We start from the raw sequence: 27,290 nt of genomic DNA, 5'->3' as shown, positions 1-27,290 counted from the left end.
TTTTTATGTAAGTCTTGCTTTTACTAAAGGATTCATAACTTCCAGTGGAAAGCAGGAATCTAGTTCTGGACAAAATAAAGCTTGTAATACTAGGAAGTCAGACATCGGTCAATGCAATGAATGCAGATGACCATGAATCAAATAAAGGAAAAATGATAAGCCCTTCACTGGAAAGATGTAAACCTACCTTTGAGAAAGGATTAAGAAAACTGCCCTTGAAAGAACAGTCCTGTGTGGTAAGCTCTGAACCAGAAGACATGTAATAGCTTTTGTTTTCAAGAAGTTTGTTGTGTGGGGACTTTCCATAGATAGGCAAATTGGAAGTCCTCACTCCATGATTCTAAGGCATAGAAAAGATTTTGCTAAAGTTCATTCTCACAAGGCACCGTCTATTACGATGAGGTCACTTAATTTTTCCAGGCTATTTCCCACTGCTTTTTGCATGAATGTTCTTAGACTGATGCCTGGAAAATGAACGTGTCAACTGAAACAAGAATATTCATCTTCAGCTTTTGCTTTCTCTCTTTGTTATATCCTGAGATGCTGCCCTTTGTGAAGAGATCTAGGGACACATTCCTTTCCCTCCAAGTTTTTCTCATTAATAATTTCAGTTATGAAAACTAGTAATTCCAAGAGTGCGTGGTTTTTAAAAACAGAGTGGCACTGGGAGGAGTGCAAGCCATTGGTAATGAAGTATCCAGAGAACTTTGGCCACACTGCAACTGCATGGCTGTGGAAAATGTTGACTGACAGGAAAATAATGCTTGTTAAAGGATAGTCTGGTCTTCAAAGAGAATGATGTTTACCTAGATAAACACAATTTTCAGAAGCAAGAGCAATCAAAAGCTTTTATTTTTGAACATCTATTATGGAGATATTCTTTATGGTTATTATTCCACTGTAGATTTCTTAAACAGTTGGTGTCTTTATATTTCTGTCATCCTTTTTTATTTTCATGCCTAAATATTTAATAAAGGTGCTGCGTCATAGATTTCAAAAAATTTGCAATTGTTCTGACATGAATCATATATTATGGGATAAAATTGCTATGAACTGATTGGAAAAATGAGGAACAGTCTTTTGAAAACAGCACTGCCTCTTTGTAACCTGCACTATTAAAACCAATTCCCAGAAAGAAATTTCATTTCTTTGTGCTGAGGTTCCTTTTGCAGTGAAGGAATCCATCCGATTCTGTGCAAAGATCTAGCCACTACAGTACTTGTTGTCTCAGTGGTGCCACTTGCATATTTTACCATTCAGGAGCAGAGGATGGCCTTTTTCTTCTGAAGAAGTAGTATGTATTTTCTCTCCTGTTTAATATTATCCTTAGCCTAATATCATCAGACCTCTTCTCTGTGAGGTTCTCAAAATCCTTTTGTCATGGCCTCACTGGTCACGTTGAAATTTTAGCAACTCATAATTTCTCTGAGTCCACTTGTCCAATGTCAACATAAAATCTCATTTCAGTTCCTACTTCCTGGCTCAGTGTTTGTCTGCATTCGTAGCCAAATTTGTCCAAGATCAGAGTGTGGAAAAGTTACACACCTGAAAGAGACTGTTTTTTAACATGTTTTTCTCTCATTTTTGGAACTCAGAATGACAAAAGAGTTGTAGAAATTCCTTTAAATAGCATTGGCATCTAACAAGGAAAGAACCAGCGTCCTGTGAAAGGATGAAGGAAATTTATTACATTTACATGGTCAGTCACAGTGTTATTCCTCAGGAATTTTGAATGATAAAATTGCAAAAAGAGTGTCTAGTTAGAGACACAGTCCCATAGGGAATATTTGAAAGGCGCATGCAAAGCAAACACTATGTAAAAACTTAAATTACAAGGTTTCTTTTGTCTGTTTTCCTTTTCTTTCTTAAAGAGGTGAGAAAGTTCTTTGAAATCTTATGCTTCATTTTAGACTTCACTAGAGCATTGGCAGAGAGGCAACAACTGGAAGGCCAGCCCTAAGCCTTTGATTAGAGAAAGGTGTGAGTTTGTCTGCTTTAACACCTCTGTGGATTATGAGGAAACTATAGGGCTTGAAGGAAAAAAACACCCTGTTTTTAAACTTGAGCTAGGAATGTGGGTGCCACTCTCTGCTTGCACAATCTGTGCTGATGCATCTCTAGTGATGCAGGACAGCTGGTGGCCATGACTTGTCTGTTTATCCCAGACCCATGGTGAACCTCATACACATAAAACAGAGAACCTGTGATGATTGCAAAACTGGCAAGAGTGGAAAATACTCAGTAATGTGGTATGAGACAAATCACAGACACTGCAAGGCTGACCAATAGGACACTGCAGGTTAGATAAAACTTGTACTGTATAAATGTGTGCCTATTCATATGCTTTCACTCTTCACAAAGTATTGACTTCAGTTTAATCTAGATTATATTTTACTAATTATGTATACATATACACACACATATATATCTATATATACACCTAAGACTTTCTCAGCTTTCCTGAGAGCTGAGCCTAGTTCTAAGGTGATTTAGCTTGTCTTGTTTACAGGAACTGCACTTTTAGTTGAACTGGGTATAGACTTTTTCTTCTGGAACAGGATTGTTTTCCTTGTAATTCTGCAACATTCTTCCATTAGAAAGTGATCCCTTTCTTGACTGTTTCTCTCTCTCATGTATTGTTATTTATGAGTACTGCAGTGCATGAATATTTTTACATTTTCCTGTTTCTGATTGTATTGTTCTTATTGTTAACCAGAATTTACTATCAGGAACTGACAGCAGAAACTTTTGGTGCCATTGTTAATATAATATTGAGGGGCTGAAGATCTGCTGATCTCTGTCACAACCTCTTATGAATTCTTTTCCTCTTCAAATTCACTTCCTCTTCTTGGCCAGCTTGCAGTCCAGTGAGCCAAGTTTTCAGTTATTTCATATTTCTGCACTTTAACCTTTGATGAAGTACTTGGCTTAATGCTTTCTGAAGATATAAGTACTTCATTCTATTTTTGCTGAATCCTGGAGCATTGCAAATTCTGCAGAGCAAGTCAGGCTGTTTTTTTAACTTTTTAATAGTTTTTATTTTTATTTATACAGAGTTGCTTTTCTCAACAACAAATAAATTAAAGACTTATGTATGTATCACTAACAAAATTATACTTGAATTAAATGTCAGGATTAATTCTTGGAGACAAAAAAAAAAAAAGGCTCAAACTGTACATGTCTTTTGCAGAAAAAGAAGGGCAAGAATACAGCCAAGGCTGTGGGTCCCTGGTGCCAAGCACAAGGCTCTGGGCTCTTGGCCTCTGTTTAATGGTAGCAGTGGCCACAGGCACAGCCCCCCTGGGAGCTACACGCTGGCTGCAGTGCAAGTTCATGGGGTGCTTGCTTCCTGGTGTGGGTGGAGCAGCTTCCAGCAGTTGTGATTCCTAGTTACAGGTTTCCTAAGTACCTGGCAGACAGAGTGAGGACTCAGAGCAGAGCTGGTGGATTTGAAGGGAGGTTTTCTATGGTAGGCTTTCCTTGGGGCTATGGAAGACTACAGACCCTTTTTGGAGGGCAGATCTGGTTCTGCTGCCTCTTCCTGCCCGGTCTGGGGCTGAAACAACCCAAAGTAATAGCAAAGAGTTAAGAAGAATGGGAAGCTGATGGGTTTCAGGGGAAGGTGTGCTTGTCCCTGAACTCTTTTAAAGAGCTCTGGGACATAGAGAGCTCAATGATAGTCACAGCCTTTAAGTTACTGTTCATACACTTAAAATCATGCTACTCTAAAACTGATGTTAACTATAAATGAATATCTTTAGTCCTAAAGCTACATGAGGCCCATCCTGCCTGTTTTCCCAAATGCCAGGTGTCAGTGCCACAGACTAATGGTCAGGCAGGAGGGAGAGCTGCTGTACTGCAGTTGGGGGGAAGGGTGATGTGACAAGGCTGGGCTATGCTCCCAAGAGTCTAGAGCTGGTAGAACTGTCCATCCCCAGTGCAGGTGCTGCTCTCCAAGCCAGATGATGAACAGTGGCACTGGACTAACGAATCAGCTCCCATAATTTATGTTAATCCCATCTTTCCTGCCATAGCTGCACAACTTGACCCAACAGGACTTGTGGGAACTGAACTGCAGCCCTCAGCAGTGCTTCCTGAGGACACTGCCTCAGTCTGAGCTTGTATGTTTGAAACCAGGTCTTTGCTCTGAAAACCAGAGTGACTTCAGGGTATATGTTCAAGGGTTTTTGGAACAATTTATCATTCTTTCTGCAATCAAACTATTTCCCACCTTCCCTGAAAACATCTTAATTCAACCCTTCTGGTGAAGGGTCATGGACACGGTGGCTATCAAAGCTTATGTCAGGAGCATGTTCACTGTCTCACATCCTGAGACAGAGCTAGAGGGATCCCAGCAGAGGGAGGGCCCTTGGAAGGGATGGGGGGAAGGTGACAGAGAACAGAAAACTGAGATTGAATAACATAATAACTGTATTTTAAGGGGGATGGTTTATAGGATTTGAAATTTTGCTGAATCTCAAGTAACAATAGGGATTGTAGAAAGAAATTATAAATCACTATTTTCATTATTTGCTCTTGGTCCCACTGGCTTTTTTTGAAAGTAAATATTCATAGTTAATTTTGGTACTGGCCAAAACAATATCTTACAACAAAGCATTGTTCTTATTATGAATTTTAGAGTATTTATGGAAATGAATCAATTAGTCAGCTGGCAGAATTGAATTTCAAATGCGAAATGAGCCTGTGTGAGGTATAGCCATACACAGAAATTATGTGCAGTCTGCCATAAATTATGCAGGCATTTAGTGCTGAAATGCTGAAATACATTTCATTGCATTTGGAAGCTTTGAATGTCCTTTCACTTGCATGCTTTGAAAGATGGCTAATAATTCAGAACTATTCCATGGAAAACATGGCTAGAAAGAAATGTATAAATGCCCTAAGAATGAAGCTTTTGTCACTATTTTGCTATTGTGAAATGAGCTGAAAGTTTACCACAAGAAGACTTAGGAAAGTAAGTCCTCACCCCCCATAAGGGCATCTCTAGATGGGCAAACAGATCAACCTAATACTTTTCAAATTCCATGAACTAATGATGGATTTTAGACATCATTATTCGAGAGAGGTCTATTTAATTCTGTTCAGTGAAAATATTCCATAGTCAGTAATCCCTTGCAGTACTGAATCACCAGCAGTGATCTTAATTCCCTCATGCGTTTGTCCATTTTCCATCTTCACCCACCTTCAAAATAAACAGACAACTCTCAACAAAATAAAAAAAATCAGCTTCCTTAACAAATTTTCATCTCTTCAAGAAAAAAAGAGCCTTTTTTGTTTTTCTTGGGTTGATACAGAAGGACCTCCTATATCACATAGCTGAAAATTAATGTGCTGATATATGCAGAAGAGGGCTTTTTTGACAGGTTGTGTTTCAGTCAAGAGCAGAGAAGTAGGCAGCAGCATATAGAGTGGAAAGCAGCAGCGTAGGAAACCATAGGGATCTCCTTGAGTGATGTCCCTTGCCATCCCTGCTATCTCAGCATTTAATCTGTCATGGTTCATGAGGCAACATTTTAAAACCAGCAAGGAATCTTGCTACCGTTGTTCCCACTGACAGCTCTCCTGGAACCTCCCAGCTCAACTGTTGGAAACCTTTTTCTAACTTCAGGCCTGAATACATTAAGGAACATAACATAAGGAAATAAAAAATGACTGCTCCTGATCAGCCTAGAGCTCTTTCCAAACAAGCAGTGCATTTCTGCTGCAGAGTCAGGTGGCTCTTCTGCAGGAGCAGTCGAGCAAAGAAACAAAATGCTTCCTTGGTGTGTTCTCCCCACTCTTTCTGCCCCCAGAGAATGATACTGGTTTGGGCAGAGATGTCCTGCAGACTGAATACAGCCTATGGGCCATTATTTAGGCAATACAGTCCTGTGTAATTACTGTGGAAGAAAGTGTTCTTCTTAGACTATGCCATGTCGCCCTTCCTTCACCAGAGGCCAACTGGTGTTTTTCTTGCTGACACTGAGTTCTGTCTTATTTCTGGGGGAGTCACATAAGCAAGTCACATAAGTAAGGGAATCTTAGATGTAAATTTTGCATTCAAAGTTCAGAATTTATCTCATTCAGCATGTTGTAGCCTCTTATCTTTCTAAACAAGGTCCTACTTTTTATGCCACACTGTGAGGCTAATTATTCTCAATTTACTTGCACAGCCCTGCATTTGCCATCTATTATTCCTGAAATATAAAATGGTCTAAATTTTTTTTATATCTGGCTGCACTACCTAATTATTCCTCATTTGTTTTTATTCTCTTCCAATTTAGTATCGTCTGCAAAGTTGGAAATCATGTTTTCATATCATAATTAGACCTCTAAGAACCTAAGAAATCTGCTTGGTGAATAAGCATGCAAAGGGCTTGTTTTTTTCCCTTCTTCTATTTTCATTTTAATGGGGATTTAAAGTGAGACAATAAATTAGAAATGCATGAAATTATGAGCTAAAAAAATTAAGTTGTTTGCCTGTGGGCCATAATGTTGCAGCAACCAGAAATTATATGAAGAAGTAGTTATGATAAGAAAGTTGGTTAGGAATGACTGATAAGGTAGAAGATGAACTGACATGGCCCAGCCATGCTGCATTAGATGATGTGCTTGTTTGGACAGTGTATTGGTGTCAGGAGCCTGAAAGTTCCTCTTCTGCCCCAGCTACATGTAGCCAACATGTAAAGAAGTCAATTAGCAGCTGTGACTTTGATGCTGACAGAATTTTCTACCTTAAGAAAGTAGTTTTCTACCTCCAACTTAAAGATCATCTCACCTTTAAAATATGGCTCATAGGATTTCCTGCACCTTAGAGATAACGGGGAAGATATTAGCACACTTACAGTATGACAGAAGAGGACTCCTTTACTTGTGTTGCTTAGCATAATGCAGCAGCAATCAACCAGTTTGACATTTTCTAGAGCCAGAAAGGCAGAGCAACTCAGTAGCCTTTGCTCCAGCCATCTGTATATCTGGATGTTTCTGTCAGAAATAGAATGAGCACCATGTACTATGTCTTTTTTTGTCTCCCTTTTGCTCAAGTTTTAGCAGTTGAATGCATTGTTTCAAGGTACTACAGAGCTGTTGGCAATTCAAACCAGATCCTTTTCAACCCAAATTGTCCCATGATTCTGGGTTTTTTTTTTTTTTTCAAATGTATAGGAAAAAAATGAGAGAATCACTGTCTTACAGACAAGCAAATGAAAAAGCAAAGCACGTAAAAGATCTCTCTCTGCTGTACCTATTTCAGTCTGAGCTCTTCTGAACAAGACTAATGTTGGGATCTGCAGCCCTCTCAGAAGAGGAGCAAATCTGATGGACCAGCCAATACAAGATCAGCCCTGAAGCCACAGACCCTGTCCAGACCCTGAATTGCTCATCATTTCCAGGTGGGAGAGAAGCACATAAGCATCCTCAGCTGATTTCCACCAGGGAATCACAGACTGTTCTCTGTGCAAGTTCAGACAGGTGCAGACTTTGCATTTGTGCCAGTAAGTTTATTTTGGCTGTGATACCCTCCTCTTTCCAGTTCAGACAGTGCTTAGAACAGGGAAGCTGCATTAAATTTTTCCCTCATGCTGTTCCATGCCTTGGCTCCATTTTGAGAAATCATAAAATTAAGGGACAGGCCGTGGGATATCAGCCACAGCTTGATGTTGGATGATTTGTTGCTCTTGAAAAAATCTGGCATGAAGAATGAAGCTTATGGTGCAAGGACACTGCCATTGGCAGTGAGAGCAACAAATCATTTTGTGAATGAGACTGGGAAGGCCATCTCACTTGTAGAATCCATCTGGTGATCGGAGCATCTCTGGGCCTGATTCTGACTTCCCCAGTGGGGTCAGTCAAGAACAGACCCTTCAGAACAATTGCACTAGTGACAGTGTTGACACGTATATGACACAAGAGATCAGGGTCATGTCAGATCTGCCAGAAGGGGTAGACTTTTTAATTGCTGTCTGTGGTTTTTTTTTTTTTGGCCCTCACTTTGTAGGCACATTCAATTACAGATGCAACTTAAGTCATTTTTATGTCTTCCTGACTGACAGATATATTGGTTAATGTCCTAGCTGCAAAATTATGCCCACAGGTATGTGCAGCTGTTGTTCTGAGCCAGCGGAAGGAATGCATAGGTATGGTACTTCAGCAACTTTCTCTCTTCTCTCTAGGATGCCAAAAAGAAGAAACACATTTTTAAAAAAATCCAATTGATCCTAATAGGATAAGATATTTAAATGTAATTATTAAATATAATCTGTGCAGGACAAGGTTAAGGGCATTTGTGTAATGTAACTTCATATTTTTCCCTAAATCTATCAGAAGTTACTCTTAATTGTAGCTTCAGCTATAATTTACAAGGTTTTGAGCGGCTTGGTTTTAGATGATGACACTCCTGCAAAATCAGTGATGTTCCTGTGTGAGTAATTTATCTTGAAAAGTAAAAATGTTCATGAAAAGGTTGCAATGAACACTTTAAAGTCTGACTCTGTTTCTGTAGAGATCGCACTGAATATGGATTAAATTGTTCTTTGATTGCATGATTAGTCTCCTAAATCTAACGTAGGCTTTCTATTCCTTCATGAGATGATTCAACGATTTCAAAGTGAGCTAATTAATTAAAAATTACAGATTTCAATAAAAATTCTATTAAACATCAACACATGCCTAATTTTTTTTTTTAATTCTGGAACAGTTTCAAGCATATCCATTATTTCTTTAAATATTCAGAATAATTCTCAATGAAACTCAATACATTGCAGCAATCTGGATGTTATGTCATTAAAATGATAAGGCAACTCTAAGAATTTAAGAATTGTGCCAAAGGAAAAAAAATAGGAAGATGGACAAAGACATCTGAAAATACCATCTGAATTATATAATTTTTAAGCTTGGAAATAGGAACTTGATTTTTATAATGAGAAACAACATCTGAATAAATGTTTGTCAGCAGAGTTCTCTGTTTTTATTTCCACCATTATTCTATTGCCTTTCCAGTTTACCACAGCCCATGCTGTTGGTGAGACAACACTGAAATGTGGATAAGGCAAGCACTGATGTAATGCAATGCAATTTTTTAAAAGAATCAGCACACCATTGTTTCCCTTATCCTTAAGGCTTTTGGGATTGTGGGAATTCACCTTCTCCAGCGATAGGTACACACAAATTTCCTGTAACTTCTGATGACTGCAGTTAGTGTTAATGTAAAGGTTTGGTACATATGTATGTCCAACATGACAATCTTTTCTAAAACTAAATTATTGCAATCAAGTCCAGGAAATGTTAATTTAAAACTTGTAGTAGCATAAATGCTTCCTTAAAGTCCATGGTCCATAAACTTCTTGTAAAAACTGACTTTGAGATTGTAAAAAAACTGACTTCAAGAGGACAAGTTAAGGAGAGATCCTTCCTTAAATCTAGTGTGCCCTAACTGTCAAAATCTTCCAATACTGACTTGGCCCACCTGAGTCCTGAGCGTCTCATTTTCCTCCATCCCATGTGTTTCTTTGGGCCAAAATGACTGGATGGAGTCTCTAGTCCCTGTGAGTGATGTGGCTCCCATGCCATCCCTGAGGAGGTGGCAGTGCTGGCTGTAACCCTTCCAAACCCACAGAGGGGCTGAGCATCTGTGGCTCAGCTGCTGTGCAGTACCTGGGGAAAAGCTAGCATGGAGGTGTTTTCTATAGCAAGAATTCATCCTTAAATTCCAGTTCTACCTTTTCCTGCATTTCCCTACCCCTTTCTATCCAGCACTATCAAAAATGTGAAGTGCTGTAGAGAGCATCGAGTCTCTAAATTTCTACACATTTTACCTGCAAACGGTATTCAGCATAATTAAGAGGGAATTACACCAAATTCCCACATTATAGCTGGATTGAGTGGAGAGGGCTGTGGAGTCATTTTGAAGAAATTGTTGTGTTCTTAGGCTGTTTGTGATGGAAGTTCCTTCACATTTCATGGATTTGTCATGCTTGAGATCCTGTGTACTGCACTGATCAGCCGTAAAACTGTCCTTTATTTGAAATTAAATGTGGAGAAGTTTAAATTGTTCTGTGTATATACAGACATAAGAAGCTCATCTTTGGCAGTGCTCAGATTATTTATACTGCAGCTGCAGTAAATTTGAGTTGCACCAAATGTAGCTCTCTAAATGTCAGCTTGATTTTCTCAAGACCTACTTTTAACTTATTATAAATATTACTTGTTACAGATGCTAAAACTCTTCAAAAGAGGAATGTCAGTCTGGGTGCAGAAATATGCATCACAGCAGGACATTTATTTCTATTCTTCTGAAAAATTACCAAAATTACCTTTGTTATATGCATTTAAGCATGTTGGGGTTGTGGGAATTCACCTTCTCCCTAGGTAGGTACACACAAATTTCCCATAATTTCTGGGGACTGCAGTTAGTGTTAATGTAAAGGTTTGGGACATACGTATGTCCAACATGGCAATATTTTCTAAAACTAAATTATTGCAATCAAGTCCAGGAAATGCTAATTTAAAAGTTGAAAAGGAAAAAAAGAAAAAGAATGTCAATTTATATAGACTTTTAACTGATTATATGAAATTTTTATTGTCTCCCAAACTTGTCTACTTTTTTGTTTAAATAAAAAAAGCAAGAAGATAATTCACTATTTATAATTTAAGAACTTCAGTTGCTGCCATGCAATGATATGGTCCATAATTCAAAGCTTAAAAGTGAAAAGGAGAATCCAGCATTTTTTTTTTAGATACTCAGAAAGCACTGAGCACAATCTCAGTTCAAATTACTTATTCATTGAGACAAATAAAAGTTCAACACTGTATATAAGAGGTGGATTAAAATAATATTGATTGCAATTTTCTTGACAAATAACAAAGCAGAAATGAGAATTTGCATTCATGTGGAACAGATCAGTCACATTTGGAACAAAAATGACCTATCTTAGAAAACAGCTTCTAAGTAGGCAGGTAACTCTTAAACTTCAAAGTGTGTTCTTTCTCACATCATGCAATTACAGCCGAATATTTTTGCTTGGGTCAGGTGAAAAAACAAAAATCTGTATTCTCAGCTGTAGAGTTTTTAAGACCCATATTGTCTTGCTTATTACTGTGGATGTTAATTCCACAGTGGCAGTGTGACTGACCTTGCCCTTCTGCAGCTGGGCCTGTCAGATTACACTGATCTTAGGTACTGTTTGTTAGTGTTCTCTTTTCTGACCAGTCACCTTTAGTTACCCAAAGTCCTTTTAGTTACCTTTTAGTTACCAAAGGTTCACTTCACTGTAATCAAGAAGCTAGTGTTCTAGGGAGAACGAAGATATTTTTCATTGGGTTTTTGTTGGTTGCATTAGTTGTCTAAACGAGGGACTGTTAGAATAGGATGGTATAATGGAATAAATGTCAATTTGGACAGAGATACACAGAAATTGCCTTAGTTATTTGTAATTTTTCTGCTTCATCTATTCATTTCTGAAATACTTCCAAGCTATTTATTTACTATGTTAAGAGTTTAATTTTTATTGATCTCTCAAATCGCTCATTGAAACTTTCACCGGAGTTATATCAGCACATATCATCTTATTGCCATGGTTTTACTATCATAACTTTAGTTTTGTGTCAGTACTAGTCAAAAACAATTCTAGCCATGTTTGTGACTTCTCTTGGCCATCCCTAGACTCAGAGAAGTCAGTGGTTGGTGCCTCCTGGAGAGTGGTGCTGAACCCCTGAGATACTTGCAGGCACATTCTATGGGCCAAACTTTGTCCCACATAGTCTGGGGTGAATTTGTAGCTATTGATGTAGTTATCAAAGTGTTCTGGACAAATCAAAGCAGAAATTGCTCTTTCCTTTAGGTTGAAGCATAGAAAAGACAGAATTAATTTTGATTTTTTGTAAATATTCTGACTTAATTTATAAGAATTGGAAATGCTTGTCATATATTCATCAGTACCAGTCCTTTTACCTGTGCAAAGTTAAGACGCAGAAGACCTGAAAAGAGATGAGAGTAATTTTTGTATGAGATGGAAAGGCAAGAGAAAAAGAAATCAATTCAGCTAGAATATTCCAAAACAAATTCGTGCCCTACTGAAGGATCAAGTACAAGGACTTTGAACGTTTGGGTTAGCTGGGGGACATCATCTGAATTAGATCCACTTGAAAGGGTGAAAAAGCATCACTGCTCTATCCGGTAATGCCACAAGTATTCAGCTTTTGTGGTTGCTGTTATTAATGCAGCATCTTGCTTTCAATAAGTAATGTTTACATTTCAATTGTAGCTTCCAGCTTGAGCTCACGATTCCCATTTTTTTGTAGCTGTTAAGTTCCATTGCAGTGAAGCCCAGTTTAATTCTTCTTCTTGAGTCTGCTATGTAATCTTGATTTCTTAAGCATATTTTCTAGCTCTGGTATTCTCTTAGATTCAGGATATTAGGACATTTTCAAAATGCTTTCTATTTACAATTTAACATTATACAATGTCAAGAATAATTAAAAGCATAGAGAGATGACAGAGAAAATGCCATTTATATGATCTTTCCATTTCGCTTTTATGAGTTTCGCTTAGAATGCCTTCTTCAGGAGCTAAAATTGTCTTTTTAGCAAATGCAACATGCAAAAAAAGAGTTAACAGAAAATGGTCATGATCACTCAGTAACTTTATTGTCACAGGTTGTCAAAGTTCTGAGCTAGGTGGTTTCGTCAGAGTTCAGGATGAATGTCCAGCCCACACTGTGACTCAGTGTGTGAGGAAATCATCCCAGCTGGCAGTTGCTGTGGTAGGGCCTTGGGACAAAGCTTCCCTGAAGTTTGGAGGGGTGGTGGAAGGGGAGATTTAACGTCTCGCTCTGTCTTGCTGACTATGGAGCTGATGGTGCACCTGACTAGGGGAAAGAAGGAGGCCTGTAAATCATGCTGCAGTTTGTAGCATGAGGATGTCAGGAAGCTTGAAACCTTGCTGTTCCCTCCACTCCTGAAATACAAACCCCATACAATAGGCTCTTCTTGCAGGACCTACAGCTTCCAACCATCCCAGTGTACCTGGCAGCTCTGCCCTGCTCCTTTCCCCTGCCCCTGCTGCATCAGTGGGATCACACAGGGAGCAATATCCTGGCTGTGGTCAGGGGAGCAGTGGATGAGAAGAAAATTCAGAGCTGTAGCAAGGCCACAAAAACACACAACAAGTGGAGGCATGACCTCTGATGTGTCATACATGGGATGGTAAGGTATGAAAGCAGGCAGGTGAGGTACATATCGATGGTTTCAGCACCTACCAGGTTTGGTACAGAAGCATTTAAATACAGTACATCAGTATGTTGCCTGACAGTGCTGATATTCATATACCTGCATATATATCCTGCTCTGTTCCAGCTGCTGAAACATTTCATGTGTCTGAGTGATCAAAAGCATACAATATTGCATGTGTAAAAGAAGTAATTACATTATTGATGAGTTACAGAATTTAAGTTTTGGTCAAAGAAGGAGTTTGATACCACATAATACTTGGAGACTTGTGGCAGAATCTGTGGCCTTGAGTTGGAGTTGTAGGTTTCCTATACAATGGCAAAGAAAGAATGTATGATCCATAGTGGTATGCACAAACCTAAGCATTGAGCCAGCTGAGGTAGCAATAGCAAAGCCCTGAGGACTCACTCCTGTTTTAAATCCCCACCCTCTTGGAGGCTTACGTGCCTAACTGTGCATTTCTCTGCATGCATTTCTCTCCACACATAATTTACAGCCATGAAAGTAGGAACTTAATCCTCCTCTTCACAGAAAAACCACATAGAAGAATCAATCTTTTCTATTAAAAGGGATCCAGAGCAGAAGTAGGTGGTGATTCCTCTCACCTCCTCCTCAGCCTTTTCAAGAGGACATCTTGTTTCAGCCCCTTTTTCTGCTTTTACAAGCACAATCTGACCTGGAAAGTTCCCCAGCATACAGACTGTTGGGGAGGACGAGTACTTTCAAACCCTGCCCCAGAAGTCATGGCAGATTGTATAAAAGCTTTAATGATTCAATGCTCTATGGAGTGGGAGTAGGAGTAAGTGTAACCCTGATTCTGCAGTGTGGTGGTTAGATCACTTCCATAGGTTTGGAATACTTAGTCTATGCTTCAAGGACAATTTAGTTATATTGTATTACTTAGAGAGTGATAAATAGGACTCTTTGGAAACAGTTTCTCTAGCCAGCTTCCCTACAGAGCCAAACTTGCTTCTTTATCTCTGTCCCAATGATGACAAAAATGTCCAAAAAGACCTAAATGAAATACTTAAGAAATTTATAATGCAAACTGTGATACATTATGCATTTCCTCAGGAAAATTTTGGAAACTGGTCAAAATAATTTAATTAGTTACTTCATTGTGAAAAAGGTTTTAAGAGCCAATTAGACAAATCAAGCAGGGAGAGCTGCAAGCTTGAAATATAGAATCAGTAAAGTGAAATACTATTCTAAGGAAAAAGGTGGAGATGACAGTACATGAAAGGGAAGTGATCTGCAGATGAAAGGCACAATAGCAGTAAAAGACACATAGTGAGGGTGATAGCATGAACTGATGAGGGGGAGCAAATGGAATCAGTGCAAACTGGCATAGACTCATGGAATAGCACTGCTTGGAATGAATAAGCTTGCACTGCAGCTGTCTCAAATAGGGACTTGCTACTGCTCAGGTAACGATCTAATTGTGGAGAAAACCATGCAAAGCTCGTTATCTAGCATATATATACACATGTGTATGTATTTTAGTTTGGATAGTCAAATGTGTCTTGTACGGTGATGTGTCATGTTGTAAGATTTCACAGTAACAACTGTCTGCTTGTGTACTTTGATTTCATTGTTGTTGGTAGTGTAGTTAGTTTCTTCAGACCCTGTACATTGCACAGATACATTTGTACACTCAGGTTCTCTCTTTCTGCATATCCACAAAACATTCACAAGGGAACAATTAGTGAAATGATATAAAACGAATAACACAGGATCTATCAACAGGCTTAGGTTGGAAAGTGCCAGATGGGTGCTTCATACCTGAGCAGTGTGAAAAAAATCTGGATTGGAATGTTGAAGTTTTGCCATGTGTGTCATATCATACACATTGGGCCAAGCTCTGTCTACAGTATGGAATTTCACAGCTGTCAGTTTGCACTACATGAATGAACAGGCTCATGTATGTTATGCATCCTCTTACTCCCGTGCTCTCCACTGCTAGAAGTGCTGTTAGGCCTGCAAACTTTTGCCTCCCTCTTATAACACCCAACGTCCCATGCACAAATCTGGAAGTGTAAAGCAAAATTAGAATTTCCCCCTTTCTGTATATGTCATTACAGATGGTTACAGATGGTTCTGTTCTGCACAACAGTCTGATGCAGAAGGTAGAAGCTCTCAAAGTATACACTTATATATGTGAAAAGTATGTGAATGTCAAGTGTAAGCTAGATAGCTTGGACCAGATAACCCAGACTTTACCTCACACTCAATAAAATTATTTATGGAGGAAGAAAATGCTTTATATGAAAAAGGGAGAGTTCTTGTAGCTGCAAGGAAGGCTGGAGATTTTGGTGATAAATTGATAAGCAAAATTTAGACTTTAATGTGGTAACAATAATGCTAATTAATGGCATTAATATGGTAAAAAGAAATGGTTTTATAAGCATAGAATATGTAGAGTTATCTGTCAAACCTAGCTTGCAAGGTCATAAAGCAACATGAATAAGAGCTATTGTTAGTAAAGAATATATTTCAGAGAACTCAATATGTTTTTTCTTCCATAGTATAGGCATTTCTGAAAAAAGCTGAAGGTCACATCTGGAAGATGAAAATGTATTTTCCCACAGAAGGTACTAAAGGGTTTATGATTATGTGAGAGAACACTGTTAGGTATATGGAACCATTACATTTTGACAAGGTAACTGATCTAGATGAATGATATTCACAAATTCCAGAGAAATTATTAAGGTAAAGAAAAGCCTTTAGAATATCTTCTTTTTTTCACATCTTGTTAACAGCTAGGGAAACATCAAAAGACAGAAAGAGGGTAGTAGTTTTTCTGTATTTTTGGGAGAAGTTAGAGGGAGAAATACATGGCATTGTCTCAACTGTTTAGAGCATGGTGCTGATAAGGCCAAGATTATGGGTTTGGGTTTGATCCCTGTATGGGCTGTTAACTTAAGAGTTGGACTTGATGATCCTTGTGGGTCCCTTCCAGCTCAGAACATTCTGTGATTCTGTGGATGTGTAATATGGAAAGAAGAATTACTATTGTTTAAAGACCAAGCAATCAGGCTTGATGAATGTGCAATATTTGTGTGGACAGTCCTGAATAGCCAAAGAGAAGTAAATTAAAGGACATGTTGTGCTTGGACATACGAGTCTCTTGACACTATGTCATATGTAGACACCCACAAAATTGATTTCTCTAAAAAGCTAAGCTGAGATAAACACCAAGGACTGATGAAATGAATTTCAAATTAACTTAGTAGAAAAAAAAATAAAGCATGCAAACTAAAGGGGAATACTTTGTAAGAAGACATGAGACAAATGAGGCAGAATTAGTGGTCAAAGCTGAAGACCACTCTGGTATACAAGAGAGGGGTTATTGGAAAGAGAGCAGACTTTGCAGGAAAAAATAAGAATGAATGCAGAAACATGACTGTGTAGAGACAAAATAATGTTTTCAATATTATTCTGGTAGGAAAGCAGTAGTTAAGTTTAAAGTACTAGAGAAATGCAATTAAACCCATCCCCAGCAGCAGAACATTGAATGTCAATCAATAATTAGAGCTGGGCATACAGATAATAAACTACCTGCACAATGTGTACCAAGATAAATAATACAGAATACTTAATTTCCACATATAAACATACTTACACCTATATGTAATATAGTTATTCTCTTAAGTGCTAAATCCATACAAGAAAGACTGATGGAAAATGAGGAATGATACTCTGCTGAACTCTAAAGGGTTTAGTGTGCTGTGCAGAGTATCCATCTATCTCTTTTATTTTGCTGAGGATCATTCATAGACTCATAGAATAGTTTGAGTTGGAAGGGACCTTTAAAGGTCACCTAGACCAACACCCCTGCGATGAGCAGGGATATCTTCAATCCATCCTCCTACCATCTCTGTCATGTTCCTGTTCTTTGAGCAAATAATCTCCAGGAAGAACTCCACAGTTCTTTAATACAGCTATAGTTTATTTTTGAGGTTAATTTGTGTCAAGATTGTACTGCTCCTTTGATTTTTGGATGGTAGCCTTAGGTTGTAGGCAGAATCAGAAAAGCATGTTGCACAAATGGTGCATTGAGCATAAGCAATGCAGTTCAGTCCAAGTGAAGTAACAATAAAGCCTTTAGACCATATCACATCTTCATCTTCATGCAACATATGTCACAGATAAATGATTTTAACTATACAGAAGAGAATTTTACCATGTATTTTAGTATGCATATCTTTCTGCTTGTAAATCCACATACTTCAGTATGTACAGTAAGATCAGCTGTGCCGAGTGAGTTATCCTTGTGTAGAGGGAAAAAGAGCTTTATACAGCTCTCTAAAATTAGGTATAAGATCAGCTTGTCTTTCATAAAAGTGTCAGAGTTTCAAGTGCCGGTTTCTCACATATCTGCAAGGTCAGAAAAGGCTGTAAAGTCATACATGGGAGCTGGCTATCAGCTCTTGCAAATACTGTCACGTGAAGCCATACTTGCTCTCCCTGAAGGACCATGCATTATTGAACTTCACAGCTGTGGTGGTTTTGGGAACAGGAAGAATGCTGCAGATGGAGAAGTGAAAGCTTCTTACAGCCTTTGTGCAGAAGTAATTTCAGGGAAAGAAATACATACTCTGGCTGTTGCCATTTTTATAAGTTTTTAAAGTTGTTTAAAGCTGAGTCCCTGGTTTGGACTGTTAAGTGCATCCCAGATAATGAGGAGTGGACAGTATGGTTGGCAGTACCCACGTGCTGAGCTGATGTATCCGCAGGTTTAAATTCCCTTCAACAAACTTATTCCACAGCTCATATAAGTTTCAAATATACTTTATTAAAATTGCTGTCCAGAAAAAAAATAAATTAAAAACGTGCCTTCTTTGTGAAAAGTATATCTCACAATTAAAACTGCTCAGGCAGTGAGATTGCCCACTGCTTTGTCTTTACATTTTAATGTGCTTATTTATAGGAACACAGTTTTTAAAAGCACACACAACAAACATCATTGTGCTCTCCAGGCAAATGTATAAGATGGGCTAAAATCTCCATTTGTCTGTGCTGTGCATGCTCATTTAGATTATGGTAAAGTGGGTATAAAACACTACTGGAACACAATGGAAATGATGTATGCCTCTTTGCAATGAGATAAACGATTATATGTGGTATTAGAGCCATAATTTTATGCTTGTTAGTCATCCAATTTTGATTAAGGGAGCATTTATTTTAAGAATAAGTCTGCACTGCTGTTCACATTTTCTCTTTCTACAGCAAGTTGTATGTTAAAGAGCAGGACAAAATGCAGTTCAAGAATAGGACAGTTGGGACTGATGTGGAGAAAATAGCACAACACAGAGCTGAACTAGTAGAAGAGGTACCAAATGGAACTGTTGGTTACTGGCTTCAAAGGTAATTTGGGTTTAAAGGTACTTGGGCCCTTGAGGTAAACACTGGGAATTTCAGTTGCTCATAAAATGCTAAAGTTGACACAGAATGTTTGCCTTCCAAACACCAAAACCTATTCAGATTAATTCCACAATTGTACATATTGTGGGGCTTTTAGTAGTTCCAGAAGATTTCAACAGTTGCATATGAAATAGAAACTCTTGAACCAAATCAAAATCAAATGAGGGAGGAAAGAGAGCTTTCAGCCAGGATCACACAAGAAAAAAGTTTAAAATTTACTGCTACCTCCTAAATCTCTCTTGTGCAAGTGTTACGAGTAAGATCAGGAAATTTTGTTTTTTCCTTTTTAGATAATTGAGTTGATGTAACACAGAGGAGTTATTATCCCTTCTGACAGGTAAGATGGGTAACTCAGAGCCAAAAGGAAGCATTTCTTAGATGAACCATGAGTAGAGGAGGGTGGACATGAGTGCCATATTCATTGCGATTTGAATTCAGGAAAATCCTGCCTGATGAAAGATACAGGGAGGGGGATATGTCTTCTCTGAAGCCTAGAACTGAGTATGTGTTCACTTCCTTTGTAACAGCCTAGCTGATTCCTAGTGCTAGCTGTCCATAAGCTTGTATATGCACCAGAAAAAAAAAAGAAGGCATCTTTAAGTACATCTGAATTTAAAACTTTGGTTCAAACATATGGGAATGAAGGGTTTTGAAATACAAGTTATCAGCTAAACTTTCTTTATATTGTATCTTAAGCAATCCACTTGCTCCTCTTACATATAGGCCAGCTAAGTGGGGTGCAAAGTTCTTATCCTGGCTCACAAAGGAAATAGTCTGACATAATTCAGGTATTTCAAATGATCTGTCATTTGAAGAATGACATAACCCTTTGTAATATAGGTGTAAGGGCTTTAAATTCCCAGCTCATGTGTCAGTCACAGTGGAAGTGCTGCAGAGGGCCGGCCCAAGGGCAGGGGGATGTGCCCCAGGACCCTGTGGCTTCCCTGCAGTGGAGAGCCTGTCTGGAGAGTGAGCTCAGAGCTGGCTTGGGCAGCTTCTGCAAGCAAGACTCAAGCCTTTGCCAGTGAGATTCACTGCTTGGAAGATGTGACTCCTTGTCGAAGGGAGCAGGGTCCCCTGACACCTACTTAATGCACACAGGTTGCTGGGAAATTTATGACACCAGAGTTTTCAGTCCTGGCAGAGTGACTTAATATATATTTAAACCTACAATAGCCAGGACATATTTCATATCCTGGTTTTCTTTTCCCCTAGATATTGCCACTGTTTCAGTGAGCCTGCAGGGCACATTTTCTTGAAAGACAGATATGCTTTTTCATGTAACACCCCATTAAGTAAAGCCCTTTAGCAAGGACAAAGAGTCTCTGAAGATCCTCTTTTGGCATAGGATGTTTACAGACTGAAACACAAACTGGCTGTTTCACTGAAAAAGAAAAAATTCCAAATTTCCTGGTTAATCTGCTGACTGCCCTGAAACATTCTGTTTGTTTCAGTTTGATATTTTCCAAGAAAGCTTCTGATGATTTTTCTTTAACCTCTTTCTAATGGCTTTGTCAATATCTTTCAAGCATTTGTTTTTGTGTCAAGTTTTCATACTCCAGATATATGTAAATGAGAAAGGTGTTGGAAAAGAAAAGGGCTGCTGTAGATGTGTAAGTCTCTGAGACCTTCAAAATTAGTGAGCTGCAGGTGTAGAATAGTTGTACTGTGATGGATTTCTCCTCCAGCTGTAGAAACAGGGGGAAATATGCACACAGTGGAGTGTGCACACGATAGCGTGGCTTGTCAGGTAACTCTTCTCTAGAGAATGGCAATTTGGGGTCAAAAGTAGAGTGATTTCATGAGCCTTGTCTCTCCTCAACTTGCACATGTGGATTAGTAAAGAGCAGCAGAAGCAGTGAAAAAAGCGTGACTGACGGTTTCAATGTATTGCTCGGCTGCAGAGCTATTCAAAACAAATTGCACGATATGGAGCTGGTGGACATGGGATTGGTGTCCTGACAGACACGTTCCATGTTCTTAGCTTCAAATCAACCTTGAACAGCTTTTTGCAAGTTTTTCCTCTGCCTGCCAAAGTGTTCCTATCAGCCGTTCACAACTTTGGTAGAATTTATTTCTTTCCACCTACCATGTACAGGAAATTTGACTCAGAAAGATGAGATGCAAATATTATGCAGGGTTGACCTTTTCATTTTCAGGGTAACTAATTAGCTTGACAAGTAATACATTTAGTAAAATACGCATATGTCATTAGATAATCCTGCCTACCGCTTTATGGTGGCTCCCTAAAATACATCTTACTTTTGTTGCAATTAGCTGCAGGCTTGCTGTTGACTTAAATAAGAGCAGGACTACAGACTTAGACGAAATGCAAAGTAATTTAATGTGCAGTCTCTGATCTGGCAATGTCATAGTTACTTCTTTAGTTGTGCTTTGGCACCACAACATAGTGCTGACTGAGTACCTTTTCCAGTTCTGCTTGTTTTTGCTATAGGACAGGACGTAATGTGTGGCATTTAATATGAAAGACATTAAAATAGAAATATTTTTAAAGTAAACTTTGGGGAAAGGTAGAAATTTCTGGGGCAGACTAAACTGAGGTGCCAGTCTGGACATGACTTTAGGGTGAACCTGGGCAACTGGCTGGACAGATTCCTTTAGCTAAACTGTGTAATGGTATTTATGCATAGACTGCTGTGCTGAGGTCTGTGCAGGAGTTGTAATTTGTATTGTTACTTCACTGCAACTAAGCAAAGAAAGACATGGTCATGTTCATTTTTTACTGTGGGTAACAACCTGGTGGCCTTCAAAGAGCCTGAGGAGAGGTAGTTGTGTCCTCTGCTGAAGGAAGGAGAGAGAAGTGGTTATTTAGACATAAGGGATTGAAATAAATGGCCAAGAATTTGACCCAGGTCTTCTAGGCCAACAGAAAGAAGCTGGTCATGTCGAAAATATAAAGCCCACTCCCAGTTGCTGTTGGGAGTCATTTATTGTCTTGAACAGATGTTCTCAACCACAGTTAACCTTGAATCCTGCATAGTTTGGGTCTGATGTAGGATGATTAGCGTTCCCTTGCTCTGGACTGCAGCGTCTGCTTTTTGGTGCCACCTCACAGTATGGTGTGGCAACAGAGATAAATGGTGCCCTGCTGCAAATGGTATTCGGTGATACTTTGCAATTCTAATGAACCCATCCTGTGCTCTTCAGTGTCCTTTAAACCTTGACAATTAGGAAGAGTAAAGAAGGGGGAAAAGTCTTACTAGATGGGAGACAATAGAGGAAACGGAGCTTGTGAATGCCTACAACAAAGAGAGGAATTTAATTTCATACTGATACTTTGAATTGTCTTGTTCCCTTCCCCATTGGGAGATGCTTATGTTTTTATTATAAAATACATCAGTTAACTGTTTCACTGTTTTATATACTTTTTATTTTAATCTGGATCTGAGCCTGATGTTGCCATTAAATCATCTGCTTTGTCCTTCTTTATTTATATTCTTCCTTCTCAATTTATTGCCTCTTTGCCTTTAATGAAGCAGAGGTGGCAGCTTTACAGATGGGAAACTAAATCACAGAGAAACTACGTGACTTTTTTACGTGACCTATGCGCAGAAAATTAATAATCACTCTTATTAACAGGTGCAGGCACTACATGTAAATACTGCAAGTAGTTTAGCTGCTTTGGCTGTGCTGGTTTGGGGAAAGTTCAGATTTTATGAGAGAATGTATGAGACATTAGTGCAAATTTTCTTCTTTTCCTTACATTTTTGCTCATGGTGCATCCATTCAGTGAAGGCTTTATGTACCTCTGGGTCCTCTCCTGGCTACCATTGGGTTGGATTTCTCTCCTCTACTAAAGTGCTAAAGCTGCACTGGTTTTGGCTTTTGACATGGTCCCCTGGCAGAACTACTTCATGGAGCTCTCTTTATCCTCCTTGATTGCTCTCCTTTTCCTTCATGTTGGCTTGCTTTCATCACTTGTAGCCTGTTCTGATGCTCTTCAATTTCCTTTTCTTTTAGCAGTGTCTCCTGTTTGAAGTTTAAAGCAAGTCTTCCCTCTCTGTGGAAACATTTCACTCCTGTCTGCCATTCACTTTGTTTTTTCCCCTCCTAGGAGCAGATGCCAGCTTGTGCTGACATCATCCCCCAAAAGATTGCTTTGCTAATTGGTATGACAGAGAACTTGTTTGTTTGTTTGTTTTTCATTCTGCTTTTGCTTTCTATTTTGTCCTCTCTGCATTGGGCTGATCATTCTCTGGTGAGCTCAGCAAGGTCACTGGAGTCATTGGCAGGCTTGTACAGAAGGATGTCCTATATGATCCGTTTGACGCATACAACAAAGTCTGTGATGTCTATTAACAACTCCCCAATATTTTGTAAATAGCAGCACTTTGGCCTTACTATTGTTCATTATCAGAACTAGAAGACTGCTTAGCATATTTTACTTATATTTACTTATTTTACTTATGTAACTTCACCAGGCCTTACATGCCTACAGAAGTAACCCTATTTAGCAGTGTAAGGGGTGAGGAACTGGCTAAGTAAGACAATTTTAAATCAGGTTGCATGTATGGATGTCAATGCTGGATTTTTAACAGTGGAGTGATGATGTCTGAAAGCTTTGTTAGCAAATATCTTTGAGAAGTGAGGAGGATGTTGAGGTGCCATGAGGTGAAAGAAAGGCAAATATCTTTGAAGATGCATGAAAAAGGAGAGCAAGGACAATACAGACCTGTCAGCTTCTTCAATAGCTAGATGAATGATAATTGATGCTAGAGGGAAAATCTTATTTTGTGGAGCTGTGAAAGGTTTTTGTACCAACTGTGAGTTAAAAGTTAACAGATAAAGTCTATCTGAGATATACTTCTCACCAGAAATATCATGTGGCTCTAAAGGATAGAAATATCTTGGTACAGCAAGAGGGGATACAAATGATATAGAACAGACCAGAACTTTCAGCCACAACCTTTTTTTTTTTTTCCCCAGAGAAAAAAAACTTCCTTTATTCATGTGTTCATTGAAATACCTGGCATGTAGGTGTGCAGTGGCAACATCTTTTCCATGTACCAAGGTGTTTAAACTAAGATTTAGCCCAGGTTCTTGGAAGTGAGAATTTAGCAATCAGCAAATGTACTGCTTTGCAGATGTGGCTAATTGTGTGACCCATGACTAAAGCACCGTTTTGAGAGTGTGAATTGATTTCATAGATCTTCTCTCATTTCCCTCATAAAAGGCAGAAATGGAGGAAGCGTCTTAGGGCCTATGACAGCCAGCGCACAGTCTATTATATATCCCCACCATTGGACAAATTTGCTCTCAGCCCAGCCTACAAACCTTAAGAGCGTCTGATAGGTATCCACATACTGGCATCTTTCTTTTGTGCCTATCTACAGTCAATAACCCCCATCAGTGGACTGCTCCTACCAGAGGAAACACTCCTGTTAGAATGGAGAAGAGCTAAAGTCTTAGTCTTACGCCTCTGCTACAGGTCAAATAAATCACCCTGAATTTTTGGTAAAATGACAGTGACAGCTGGGAAAAGCAATTTGTTGAAGACAGTTGCATTTTACCGAAGAACTGTTGTCCAAAATAAAACAAAAGGTTCAGTGCAGGAAGAAAGGAATCTAAAGAAGTGTTGAAATAGATTGTCCTTTCCAGATCAAATGTTAGTATTATTTGCAGCACTGCTTTTTGGAGGTCTGCAGTGCTCTGGCTCAGCACCACTGCTGGCCAGTTACCCATCTCATCCTCTGCAGCACCGAGGGGCAAGATAATTCAGCAAGAGCCACCTTTACCTCCACCTCTTACCCATGGGGCAGATGGAGTGCCTGAGGCCTTGATAGTGCTTTTGCAGAGAGAGGGGGAGCTGGAGAAGTATCCAGCCCTACTGGCTTTAAATGTTCATGTTTTGCACCATCTGCAGAACAGGAGAAAAGGCAAATTAAGAATCCTTCACTTCCAGTCCTTGATTAGGAATCCCAAGGTCAAGCAACAATAAACTGTTTATTAACCTGTACAGGTGATAATAATACAGACTGATTCTTGTGACATTATTGTTATGTTTGATGAGTTTTTTAAAAGAGTGAGAGACAGTAGATTTAGTGATTTAAGCTAAATGTATGGGAGCATATACAATGCATTATGCATTTAGTTGTTTCTATACCAAGAATTTCATAAAGTGATGTCAGTTGAAAATCTCTACTGGATTGCAAAATACTTATATGCAGAATTTGGGTACTGCAGAAAATTACACCGTACTTAAGTTCCAGAGTTCCTTTACACATTCATATAACAGCCTGGCAAACTGTGTAAAACACATGACAAATTGTGTACCAGTCTCTACCAAGTAGATTCTGCTCCAGAAAAATATGCACAATGCCAACACTGGAAAAGGAAGGGTGGCCATTGCATTGTAAATATCACCTTCTCTTCCTCACTCTTATATGGATCAGAGATCGTGTTATATCTAACTCGCTTTTTCTTGCTTCTTGGCTAAAATGTCTGGATTCCTTTGGATAGTCATTTGATAAATCTATTAATAACTTTTCCACTGCCTTTCTAAAGTAATTTGGCTAATGTGCAGAGCTGAACTTCCAGCCAAGTCTGAAAGGCTTTTTTCCCCATTTAGAAATTGCAACTGTTCCTTATGTGCAGCAATAGTTTTCCCTTAGAAGAGGCTAAGATGGCTCTATTAGAAGAGCTTATGGTTTTTGGATATGTCTCTTGGGTACTTTTACACAGAAAATGATCACATTGAAGTACTTGTGAAAGGGAAACCCTTTTACCTGTTTTGAAGCTGGCATGATGCATACCGGGTAGGTCTGGATGCCTGTGCTTTGTGTGCCTTTGCAAGGACAGGACAGCTTTGAGCACCATTAGAGACATCCCTGCCTCGTTGTTATGGTTGTACTGGCTTTGATCCTCAGCATGGGAAGATGAAAAACCAGTTGGTGTCAACAATTGCAGTGGCTTTTTGTTAACTGCCAGGCTGGATCAAAGAGTGGAGCATTTTTGTTGAGACTGTGTCAGGACATTGTCTCATGCAAGTGGGGTGGAGGAAGGCTGGGCATGTAAGGGACAGCTTTGCCCCAGGCTGCTGTGGCTTTCTGTGGCAACATGGTGGCAGAATCAGGTTGCTAGGTAGGTGTTGGGGATGAGCCAGTGGCATTAAGGCAGCAGACAAGAGGCTGCATCCAGTTCAAGCTGGCATTTCTGTCTGGTCTGCAAGACAGGCAGCCTTGGTGCTGTCAGGCACAGTGCATGTACAGCTGCCTGCTGGGGAAGGCTTGTCTAAGGAACAGCAAGGCTGGTGCAGGGATGACTGGAATATTTTCCCATAAATATTCTTTAAGCGTGTAAATGATTGTGATGAAATCATAAAAGTAATTGGCTCTTGTAACTCCTTTTTTGAAAACAAATTAAGCCTAAAAACATGTAGAGACCTCCTCCCTTTCCAGAATATTATTGAAAATTAATAGACCATCTGAGCCTGCAGTATCATAAAGTCTGTATCCTTTTTTTTTTTTTTTCACATACCTTCAGATTCATCTCCAGCAGCTCTCCATCTGTTTCCAGGCTGTTTTCTAAACCAGTGTGATGCCTCAGGTGCAGAAGAGAGAGACAATAATTAACAATGTGGCCTACAGCATCTTGGGGAACAATTAATTTTAGTGAATGGACAGGGGGAGGAAGAAGGAAGGTAAGCTTTGCTCATTTGTCTGCTCATGCATTCACAGCTGGGCATATTGGATAGATGCACAGACAGATATGTATGTATCTCTCAAAAAGACTATTTTCAGCATTCCAACTTTCACTCTTTTGAAATGGCTGTTGTGCACAGAAGCCACTTGAAAACAACAGTGCCATCTGCTCTGAGGAGATTAGGGGGTGTCAAGGAATACTCTTTTTCACTTCTCTCATTCCTGCTTCTCTCCATCCTGTCCCTGGAAAAATCCCAGCTTTTAACCTGTCAAAATAGTTTTAAAGCTGGTCTCTGATGTATAGAAACCTGTGAGACAGAACCAAGACAGCTATGTACTGTCAAAGGAGTATGACTGCTTAAAAAAAAAGAAAATCCAATACCACTGAATAAAAGAACAGGGAAATGTAGGAGGCTACACACAGTAGCGTGTGGGGTAGTTCTTTCATGCATATGAAAGATACATTGATCAGGGAATACTAAATTTATATACAGGAAGACCATTTGACTGATTTATACTTAGAGATATTATAATGTCTATACACGGAACTGAAAATTAAAGATCTGCACATCTACAGAGAGGTTAAAAATGAAAACCATATGATGAATTAGGATTTTTTTCCCTCAAATGCAGGTCCTGAAATTAGAAAACCAAATCCATTTATAAGCTCTTAAATGCAAGTGGCCTCATTTCCGATGTGCTGAGCAACCGCTGCATCTGCCTGTTTCTGTTATTAACACTGGCTCTATTTCTGGGAAACAGCTGTCAGGAAGGAGATCCTATAGGGTCTCCTCTGACGTGTCTAGCTGGCAAATAGCCACATATAACTACAGGACCTATTTGTGATGCCTTAGGTTTTAACTTTTATATTTTTCAAATCCTGTACTGCCTACTGTGTAACTCTGAAGTTTCATGTGGCCTGTTAGCTGCTGTTCTCTCATGCTGATTAGACATAAACCCTCTCTAGGTTTGCTCTCTGAA

The 27,290-nt window shown here is 39.1% G+C and overlaps 1 long non-coding RNA gene across 1 annotated transcript in view; it reads left to right on the top strand.

Moving 5' to 3' along the window:
* Positions 1-27,290, top strand: part of LOC104686196 — a 199,503-nt gene that overhangs the window by 87,911 nt on the left and 84,302 nt on the right. Inside the window, exons 6-7 of the long non-coding RNA XR_005601853.1 lie at positions 7,253-7,391; positions 26,152-26,308. This is a non-coding gene — a long non-coding RNA (uncharacterized LOC104686196). The remainder of the gene's footprint in view (positions 1-7,252; positions 7,392-26,151; positions 26,309-27,290) is intronic.

Source organism: Corvus cornix, chromosome 1, assembly GCF_000738735.6.
Source record: "Corvus cornix cornix isolate S_Up_H32 chromosome 1, ASM73873v5, whole genome shotgun sequence".
Lineage (NCBI taxonomy): Eukaryota > Metazoa > Chordata > Aves > Passeriformes > Corvidae > Corvus > Corvus cornix.
This window is presented reverse-complemented; position numbering and strand designations above follow the sequence as displayed.